This window comes from Triticum urartu, chromosome 2A, assembly GCF_056163025.1.
Source record: "Triticum urartu cultivar PI428250 chromosome 2A, HENAU_Tu73, whole genome shotgun sequence".
NCBI classification, from domain to species: domain Eukaryota; kingdom Viridiplantae; phylum Streptophyta; class Magnoliopsida; order Poales; family Poaceae; genus Triticum; species Triticum urartu.
Genome location: NC_141874.1, coordinates 724,829,583 through 724,839,267, shown reverse-complemented (window position 1 = coordinate 724,839,267; position 9,685 = coordinate 724,829,583). Strand labels below are relative to the sequence as shown.

At 50.0% G+C, this 9,685-nt stretch overlaps 1 pseudogene; it reads right to left on the bottom strand.

Annotated features, from left to right (window-relative positions):
* Window positions 1-1,703: 1,703 nt before the first annotated feature.
* Window positions 1,704-2,888, bottom strand: LOC147987195 (uncharacterized; annotated as a pseudogene).
* Window positions 2,889-9,685: the final 6,797 nt, after the last annotated feature.

Here is a 9,685-nt window from a genome sequence, read left to right as displayed (position 1 = left end):
TAATGAGGTGACTCAGGCAGAGGACTTCCCCAATCTGTCCGGGGGAGAGCGAGTGTGTTTTCTCCCCTATCTGCTAAGAGGCGTTGGATTTCCAATCCATCCGTTCCTCCGAGGGCTTCTTGAGTACTACGGCCTCCAGCTGCACAACTTCACTCCGGCCTCTATTCTGCACATTGCGGGTTACGTCACTTTATGCGAACTATTCCTATGCGTCGATGCTCATTTCGAGTTGTGGAGGAAGTTGTTCTGTCTCGTCCCGTGCAACCACAAAGGGTCAATATTTGAAGTGGGCGGAGCCGAAGTATGGCGCGTCGCCGATACCGGATATCCAGCCGGCACACCAAGGAAGGCACCTGATGAATGGCCCTCCAAATGGTTCTATATTGAGGACGTTACGCTTCACGACCTGGTTTGAAAGGGTCTTCCTGAATTTGCGAGCGTCCCGCTGAAGAAACGCCACAGTTGGCGTCCCCGGAGCCTTGAAGAGGAAGACGGTGCGGAGGTTTGCCAGCTGATGAGCAAGATAAATGAGCTCGCTCAGTCCGGACTCATAGTGATCAAGGTTATGGCGATCTCCATAGCGCGAGGGGTTCATCGGCTCCAATACAGAGGGCTTCCAATGTGGCACTACAAAGGGGAGGATGACGCCTCTTGCTGTGGCCGGAAAGGTCCGGATACCCCCGCCGCTTTGGCTAAGATATTAGCCGAGGGGAGGAAAAGGAATTTCTTCACATCAAACTCAGAGACGGGTACTCTATGTTTAGCCCTCCTAGTTGGGTAAGGCCCAACTCCTCTGTTTTTACTCCTTCCATCTCCGAATTGCCTTTGATAAATTTCTAGTTTGTTTGCTTATGACAGCACTGGCAAAAGGTCATCGAGGGACTTCATAGTCCCGCCCCACAGCCGGAGAACCACAACCGGGAGCTTGATCCCGGGTTTGAAGAGGATCCGGATATATTTGTGGTGCTCGCGGAGGGGGTGTTTTACCAGACGAGCCATGATGGCACAGAAGTAGCCATCATCGCTGACTACCCTGGTCTTCTTCTTGCTTCACAGGCAAGTAATCAAGAAACACCTTCTCTGAAAGGGTGCTCTTACTCTGCCTCACCCACTGCATTGTCGAGCATTCTACAGGGGAGGCGTTCGATGATACCAAGGAAGTCGGTTCCTACGCCGGGCAGGCCTTCGAATAGGAGGGCCGGTGAAGGCACCGCCGGGCCTTCATCGAGGAGGTATGGATAAATATATTTTTTAGAGGCCATATCCAACTGTGACCTATGCGCCTGTTTGATTACAGGAAAAAGGTTCGCCGAACTATGTCCGGGGGTCCGGCCGGCCGCGCTCCCAACAACCAAGATTTAGATCCAGTCGGGGAGACGGGGGCCGATGTAGGAACAAAGCCGGACTGCCCTTCGGCCGAGGGTTCGGACAATATGTATGTTACCAACTCGGAAGTAGAGAGCGCCATGAATCATTGGTGTAGCAGGGCTGTTTTACGAGACCCGAAGTTCTCGGACGAGGCATTTAATGCCTTTAGCTCGGGCGACGCATACATCCGAGCTGCTCGAGACGGGCTTAGAAAAGCCATGAGGCAATATCTGACAGATGTGCAGGTAAGTTTTCTTTATCAAAAAAGGATAGCCATATAGCCGTAGCCCCCGAGACTGAAAGCAGTTGGCACAACTGATTTAAGGATCGTTGAACTACCTGGTCCTCACAGAGAAGAATGATCTGCTAGCCCAAGAGCTAGAGCATTTGAACAAGACACGCTCAATTTCATCCGAGACGAAGTTGTAGAATTTGGACCTATGGTTGACCACAACGAGTTCAGACTTCTTGTGACGACGCACTACCTCCACACCAGACATGACAGCACCCGTGTGTGTCGTGTGGCCTGTGCGTTGGTCGAAACCAAACTCAAAGACTTTGGTGATGCAAAACCTCCCAGCTCCCAAGTAGACAAAGCTGCAATCCACCATCGCCCAGACCTGAGGCAGATCGTCAAGGTGTGTCCAACTGTACACCAAAGGTCGACCCCTCTTGGAGAGAATACGGGAGATGATATCCATTGCACAAAAGGGGTGGCCTTCATCATTAGCAATACCAAACACGAGGTTGTCGAGCTCTGGCACATGCACGACACGATCTAAGAATGGCAGCCTCCAGGAGTCGGCCTTGAACCACTTGCGACTGGCCGTGTTGAAGCAGTAGGTGCCGAGGCTTTCTTCTCCGGAGGAGACAACAAGAATTCTGTCACCTTCAACGTCAAGCAGCGCATGGGAATTGACTATGCAATTGTCAGCATAGGCAGGTGGTGACGGTAGCTTGAGCTAGTTCCGGCCTTTCATCGTCCTGCCATTGGAAGGGTCACAGTACATGAGTACCTCGAAGTTGTAGGGATCGTAGCTGGAAGGGAACCTTCCCATGACGTAGAAGACATCAGCACGTTCACGGTCAGAGGCTTCGGGGTTAGTGGTGGAGAAGCTGATGGGCCTGCTCCCCTTGGGACTGTTGAGGTGTGGAATTGGCTGGAGGGAACCGGCGTCCATATTGTATAGGACGGTGTGCCCCTCAGTGTCCACGCAGAGGATCTTGCTAGCGCCGCTGCTGCCTCGTCCATAGAAGGGCAGGAAATCCATACTTTTGTTGTCTGGGATGGACCGTTCGAACCTGAGCCTGGGCGGAGGAATCAGCGAGACGGTCTCCATCCATGGTGGCACCACTCCTGGTGATTGCCAATCCATATTGATCTTGGATTTTTCTGCCACCCGTGCTTCCGCCGTGGATCCATAGAAGAGATGCTCGCCGGCCTTGATTCGACTCACCGTATACCAGGTGCTGCCACTTCCATACTGCATCACAACATTCATGAACTGCCGCGCCTTCATCGCTCACCACTCCTACCAACAAAGAGAGATCGCGAATTAGATGATGAATGATACCCCAGAAACCAAGCACTTCCACGGAAACTAATAAGATGGACCAGGGAAATAAAATGGGTAAGAGAAATAAGGAGTAATACCTAGGCAGACAGATTCAAGTCTCTTCTACCTCCAATTCCACGGGACGACCACGACGACGATGACGGCGGTGGTAGCGGCTGGGATAGGATGCGAAAGAGATGAGGTGACTTTCCCCCCTATATCTGACGTCCATTCAAGATCTAACGGAGGCAATTGGCCCAAGGGGAAGACAACTCCCTATTTAGATTCTCACAAGGGCGATGCTAGGCGCCGGCGCACCGACGCAATTTCGGCCGGTCCACCTAGAGCCGTTCGATCTGGACAGGCATAACCGTCAGATCTGTCCTCTCCCCTTTCGTCATCCTCCCCCACGGAAAAAAGAGGAGAAAAAGCTAGCGCCACCGCCGCCGCTCGCTGGATCCCGCACACAGATCCAGACCCATGATGCCCTCGTTTTAGACCACCACTGCCCTTGCTCGCCGCCTCGCTGCCGCCAGCCGCAGCACCATCTTTGTCGCCTCTTGCGTTCCTCACCGGATCCATAGATGCAACTACGTATACGACGAGGTTGCAGCTCCGGTGGTGATGGTCGCCGGGCGCAACACTCGTCAGCAAGCTCGCAGTGTACCTCGCCTCGGTTGCCGTCCATGGTTGTAGCACTCTGGTGCGTCACCCCGCCCTCGCTATGGACGCTCGCTACATGAGTTTCCAAGAACAAAATGGCCACCAGTCGCACCATAAAACGAATGTAGCAAATGAACATGTCAGTCGTACCAAAAAAGCATCCATGGTTGTAGCAAAAACATTGTTGTCATCGCCGCGGGTCGCAACTCGCCATGAATGGACGTAGCAAAAGCATTCGCCGGTTGTAGCAAAAATCAACGACGGTTCCAACAAAATCATCATCGTCGCCGTGACGGGTGCAGCTTCGCCGTGAATTGAACGTATCAAAAACATTTGCCAGTTGTAGCAAAAACGACAACGGTTGTAGCAAAAAATTCTAGTTCTGGCACAAAACCCACATGGTTGTAGCAAAAAAAATGTGTGCTGGCTCCAGCAAAACACAAAGCCGATGGTAGCAAAAAAATTGGCCGTTTCCACCAAAAATCCAAAGATGATGGTAGCAAAAAAAGATCCATGGTTCCAGCAAAAAAATGAGATGGTGGTAGCAAAAATTGATGCTGATTCCAGCAGAAAAACAAAACCAATGTAGCAAAAAGAAATTGGGGGTTGTTTCCCGCACATGACAACGCTGCCCGGTGGCCGCCGGCGATGCTGTGGCTGGTGGCAGCAATTCTATGGCCGGTTGTAGCACATGTGGATGCGGGCTCCAACAAAAATTCTTGCACGCGCAACCATCACCAGGGAAAGGTGGAGCTACGGCCATGGCGGGTTGCAGGCTCGCAGCACCATAGGACACAAAAAGAAAGGGAAGAAGAGGGGGGAGCGCAGGGCCACAAGGGCAACTCCAGAAAAGGGGGGCCGGGGTGGGCATCAGCTACGGCCACCACATAGCAGAAGGGGAGGCGAGCCTCATCGATGTCTCGATGGTGGCAGCCATGGCGGAGAAAGGGGGTGTGGGGAAAAGAATCAGAGAAGGGAGATGATGGATGGGTGCGTGGATGGATAAGGGAAAGGTGGGCGGTGCGCGGGTCCCATAGGACACAACGTAGTACAACGTGCGAGAAGCAGGAAGCGTTCGATCAATGTGTTGCATCGTACGTGCCGCGTGCGACCGGCCCAATCTTCGGCCGGCGCACCGGCCACAAACGTTAATAAATTATAAAAGAATAACCGAACCTATTATGCAGAACTTACAGTGTTAAAGAAGCAAAAACTGAATAATTCACTACCACTTTTCATTAGAACATTTAGCATAGAAACTCTTTAGCACTTGGCATAAAAATTGAGAATCAGTGTAACAATTGTAGATGCACTCACATTTACAAGGCACTAACGATTACAAAGCACTTACAAATTATGCAATTTGACATCCTTAAAATCGGAGAGCTTGCTACTGACTTTACAACGGAATCGACCGGTGCGACAGATAACCAGAAAGGAATCCATGGAGGTCTTTAGTCTACACATCCCCTCCTCTGGTGGGGGGGGCATCCCCGTCCTCTCCCTCCTCGGCCGTTGTGTTGCTCGCTCTAAACCCTCTCCTTGGCGGAGCGACGTGGGAGACAACAAACTCGTTGAGCCTGATCGGAGCGTTGCCATGTGTTTCTGATAAGAAATTTGCTGCCGAAAACTGCGAAGTGTGGGCTGTTTTACCCTTGGTCCGATCCCTTTCGTTGGATACATGATGAACATCACATAGAGCCATAGAGGGGGCCAAGTTGTAGCGTGACTTGCTAGAGAGAAGTCTCCCAGTGTCTTATCATTTTCTTCTCCAGTTTTTTAGAATCACATGGTCACTTTATTACACTATAGTGAGGAGTACAATAGAAGGATCCCATGGCTGAAAAAGCCAATATAATGACCATGGTCAAGGGAGAGAACACTCTTTACAAGATTCTTATGCGCCTTGTAGTTCAATGCTCCAGCGTCATGAATAAATCTTACTGAACTGAAGAAACTGAGTTGTATGCGCACATGCTCCCTTCATTGATGATCTTTACTATGTTGGATGCATCACATGAAATATCAAAAAAAGCACATACAATGTTGCCCTAGAACATAAGCACATTCCATCTAAACGTGTGTATACACACACATGATACATGTACATGATATATGTCAAATGCTCCCCCAGTTAACTGAAAATTCCATTGTTCCTTGCTCCGACTTGACTCATGTGACCATTCTTCAACTTTGGCCGCATGTCAGACCAGAGCCCGAGCACTGATAAAACCAAAGCCCTTTTGAGCTCCTTGGTGTAATATATCTACACGTTAGCATAGGGTGGTGTGTGTAAACATAATAGTAAGCATCAGGTGGACATTATGATAGTTCACAAGAACAAAAGTTAAATGAGATACATAGTGATGCGGAGCATCCTTCCATCATCCCCATGGACTCTACACCGACACATCAACTGCCACATGGACCTTTGACAAGAGCTAGAGCACGTGCTTTGGAAACCGAGGTGAACTCCTTCCTACTTAACTTGCATACGGATACATATGGAACATTGTTGCTACCTCACCAAAATACGCTATGTCTCATTAGGTACGAAGAGGGACACCCCCAAGAGGCTCAGGAGCATCCCCAAGGAGAAGAGGAACCACCCCAAGGCCACACGGACCAAGATGGAGTGCAACAGCAGCAACACAGGAAGTCCCAGGCGACCCCGTGCGCACGGGCCCCCGACACCCCGTGCCCACGGGCTACCCAGGGAGTTGGCGCTGGAGCACCCCGTGCGCACGGGCCTGTACCGTGCGCACGGGCCTCCCAGGATGGACGGCTGAGATCCCCAAACCGAGCCCTTCTTCATCTCATTCGACCCCAAGCTTATATAAACCGTACCTAGACCATATGTTAGGGTTAGCAAAGTTTTTTATAACACAAGAGGTCTTTGCTCATCTTCATCCTCTTGGAGATCAAGACCTCCTCTAGGAGTAGCTCCTCTTGGAGATCAAGCCCTCCTTCTTGGGGAAGATCCTCTTGGATTTGAAGACCTCACCTAGTGGGAAGAACCTTATCCTAGTAGTATTTTCCTTGAATTGTTCATGTAATCTTGTGGATCTCTTGTATGCTACTCTAGTGGATGTGATATTGGGTTTGTTTGAGAGATTTGTGCTTTGTGTTCTTGGTGTTCTTCCTCCTTTTCCCCCTTCAAGTGTGAAAAGATCCCCTCTAGGGTTTCACCCTACAACATCTTGGTATCATGAGCAAGGTTGATTCACATCTTGGAGCCCCATCCCCCCATTTGCTAGCTTGATTTTGTTGTTTTTTGTCCAAATTCGAAAATCCCCACAAAAATAGCCCCAAACTTTTTTATTGCAATTTGTTGGATCTTGTGAGATTTGGTTGTTTTGGTCCACGAATTTGTTGTTTGGCAAGTGGATCTACCCATCTTCCAGCTTCCCCACCCTTCAATTCCTCGAAATCGGCCTTAGCTTTGAAGATACCCACGGATCCGGAGCTTTTCATCCGCTCCCAGAACACCCCGTGCGCACGGGCCCTCGAGACCCCGTGCACACGGGACCCCGTGCACACGGGCCTCACTTACTCCGTGCGCATGGACCATCCAGTAACTTTCGGCCATCTTTTGTTTTCCACCATTTTGTTGTTGGAAATATGCCCTAAAGGCAATAATAAATTGATTATTATTATTATTTCCTTGTTCATGATAATCGTTTATTATCCATGCTAGAATTGTATTGATAGGAAACTCAGATACATGTGTGGATACATAGACAACACCATGTCCCTAGTAAGCCTCTAGTTGACTAGCTCGTTGATCAATAGATGGTTACGGTTTCCTGACCATGGACATTGGATGTCATTCATAACGGGATCACATCATTAGGAGAATGATGTGATGGACAAGACCCAATCCTAAGCCTAGCACAAGATCGTGTAGTTCGTTTGCTAAAGCTTTTCTAATGTCAAGTATCATTTCCTTAGACCATGAGATTGTGCAACTCCCGGATACCGTAGGAGTGCTTTGGGTGTGCCAAACGTCACAACGTAACTGGGTGGCTATAAAGGTACACTACAGGTATCTCCGAAAGTGTCTATTGGGTTGGCACGAATCAAGACTGGGATTTGTCACTCCGTGTAAACGGAGAGGTATCTCTGGGCCCACTCGGTAGGACATCATCATAATGTGCACAATGTGACCAAGGAGTTGATCACGGGATGATGTGTTACGGAACGAGTAAAGAGACTTGCCGGTAACGAGATTGAACAAGGTATCGGGATACCGATGATCGAATCTCGGGCAAGTACAATACCGCTAGACAAAGGGAATTGTATACGGGATTGATTAAGTCATTGACATCGTGGTTCATCCGATGAGATCATCATGGAACATGTGGGAACCAACATGGGTATCCAGATCCCGCTGTTGGTTATTGACCGGAGAACGTCTCGATCATGTCTGCATGGTTCCCGAACCCATAGGGTCTACACACTTAAGGTTCGATGACGCTAGGGTTATAAATGAAGTTTGTATGTGATTACCGAATGTTTTTCGGAGTCCCGGATGAGATCCCGAACGTCACGAGGAGTTCCGGAATGGTCCGGAGGTAAAGATTTATATATGGGAAGTCCTGTTTTGGTCACCAGAAAAGTTTCGGGTTTTATCGGTAACGTACCGGGACCACCGGGAAGGTCTCGGTGGTCCACCAAGTGGGGCCACAAGCCCCGGAGGGCTGCATGGGCCAAGTGTGGGAGGGGACCAGCCCCAGGTGGGCTGGTGCGCCCCCCACCAAGGCCCAAGGCACAAGGGAGAGTGGAAGGGGCAAACCCTAGGCTCAGATGGGCCTAAGGCCCACCTAGTGGTGCGCCCCCCTCTCCCCTCCCCTTGGCCGCCCCTAGATGGGATCTAGGGGGCTGCTGCCACCCCTAGGGAGGGAACCCTAGGTGGGGGCGCAGCCCCTCCCCTCCCCCTATATATAGTTGAGGTTTGGGCTGTCCAATACAGATGAGTTCCTCTCTTTCCTGGCGCAGCCCTTCCCCTCTCCCAAGTCCTTCTCCTCTCCCGCGGTGCTTGGCGAAGCCCTGCAGGATTGCTACACTCCTCCACCACCACCACGCCGTTGTGCTGCTGCTGGATGGAGTCTTCCCCAACCTCTCCTTCTCCCCTTGCTGGATCAAGGCATAGGAGACGTCACCGGGCTGTACGTGTGTTGAACACGGAGGTGCCGTCCGTTCGGCACTAGGATCATCGGTGATTTGGATCACGACGAGTACGACTCCATCAACCCCGTTCACTTGAATGCTTCCGCTTAGCGATCTACAAGGGTATGTAGATGCACTCTCCTTCCCTCGTTGCTAGATTACTCCATAGATTGATCTTGGTGATGCGTAGAAAATTTTGAATTTCTGCTACGTTCTCCAACAGTGGCATCATGAGCTAGGTCTATTGCGTAGATTCTATGCACGAGTAGAACACAAAGTAGTTGTGGGCGTTGATTTTGTTCAATATGCTTACCGTTACTAGTCCAATCTTGATTCGGCGGCATTGTGGGATGAAGCGGCCCGGACCGACCTTACACGTACTCTTACGTGAGACTGGTTCCACCGACTGACATGCACTAGTTGCATAAGGTGGCTAGCGGGTGTCTGTCTCTCCCACTTTAGTCGGATCGGATTCGATGAAAAGGGTCCTTATGAAGGGTAAATAGCAATTGGCATATCACGTTGTGGTTTTTGCGTAGGTAAGAAACGTTCTTGCTAGAAACCCATAGCAGCCACGTAAAACATGCAAACAACAATTATAGGACGTCTAACTTGTTTTTGCAGGGTATGCTATGTGATGTGATATGGCCAAGAAGAATGTGATGAATGATATGTGATGTATGAGATTGATCATGTTCTTGTAATAGGAATCACGACTTGCATGTCGATGAGTATGACAACCGGCAGGAGCCATAGGAGTTGTCTTTATTTATTGTATGACATGCGTGTCATTGAACAACGCCATGTAATTACTTTACTTTATTGCTAACCGTTAGCTATAGTAGTAGAACTAATAGTTGGCGAGACAACTTCATGAAGACACGATGATGGAGATCATGATGATGGAGATCATGGTGTCATGCCGGTGA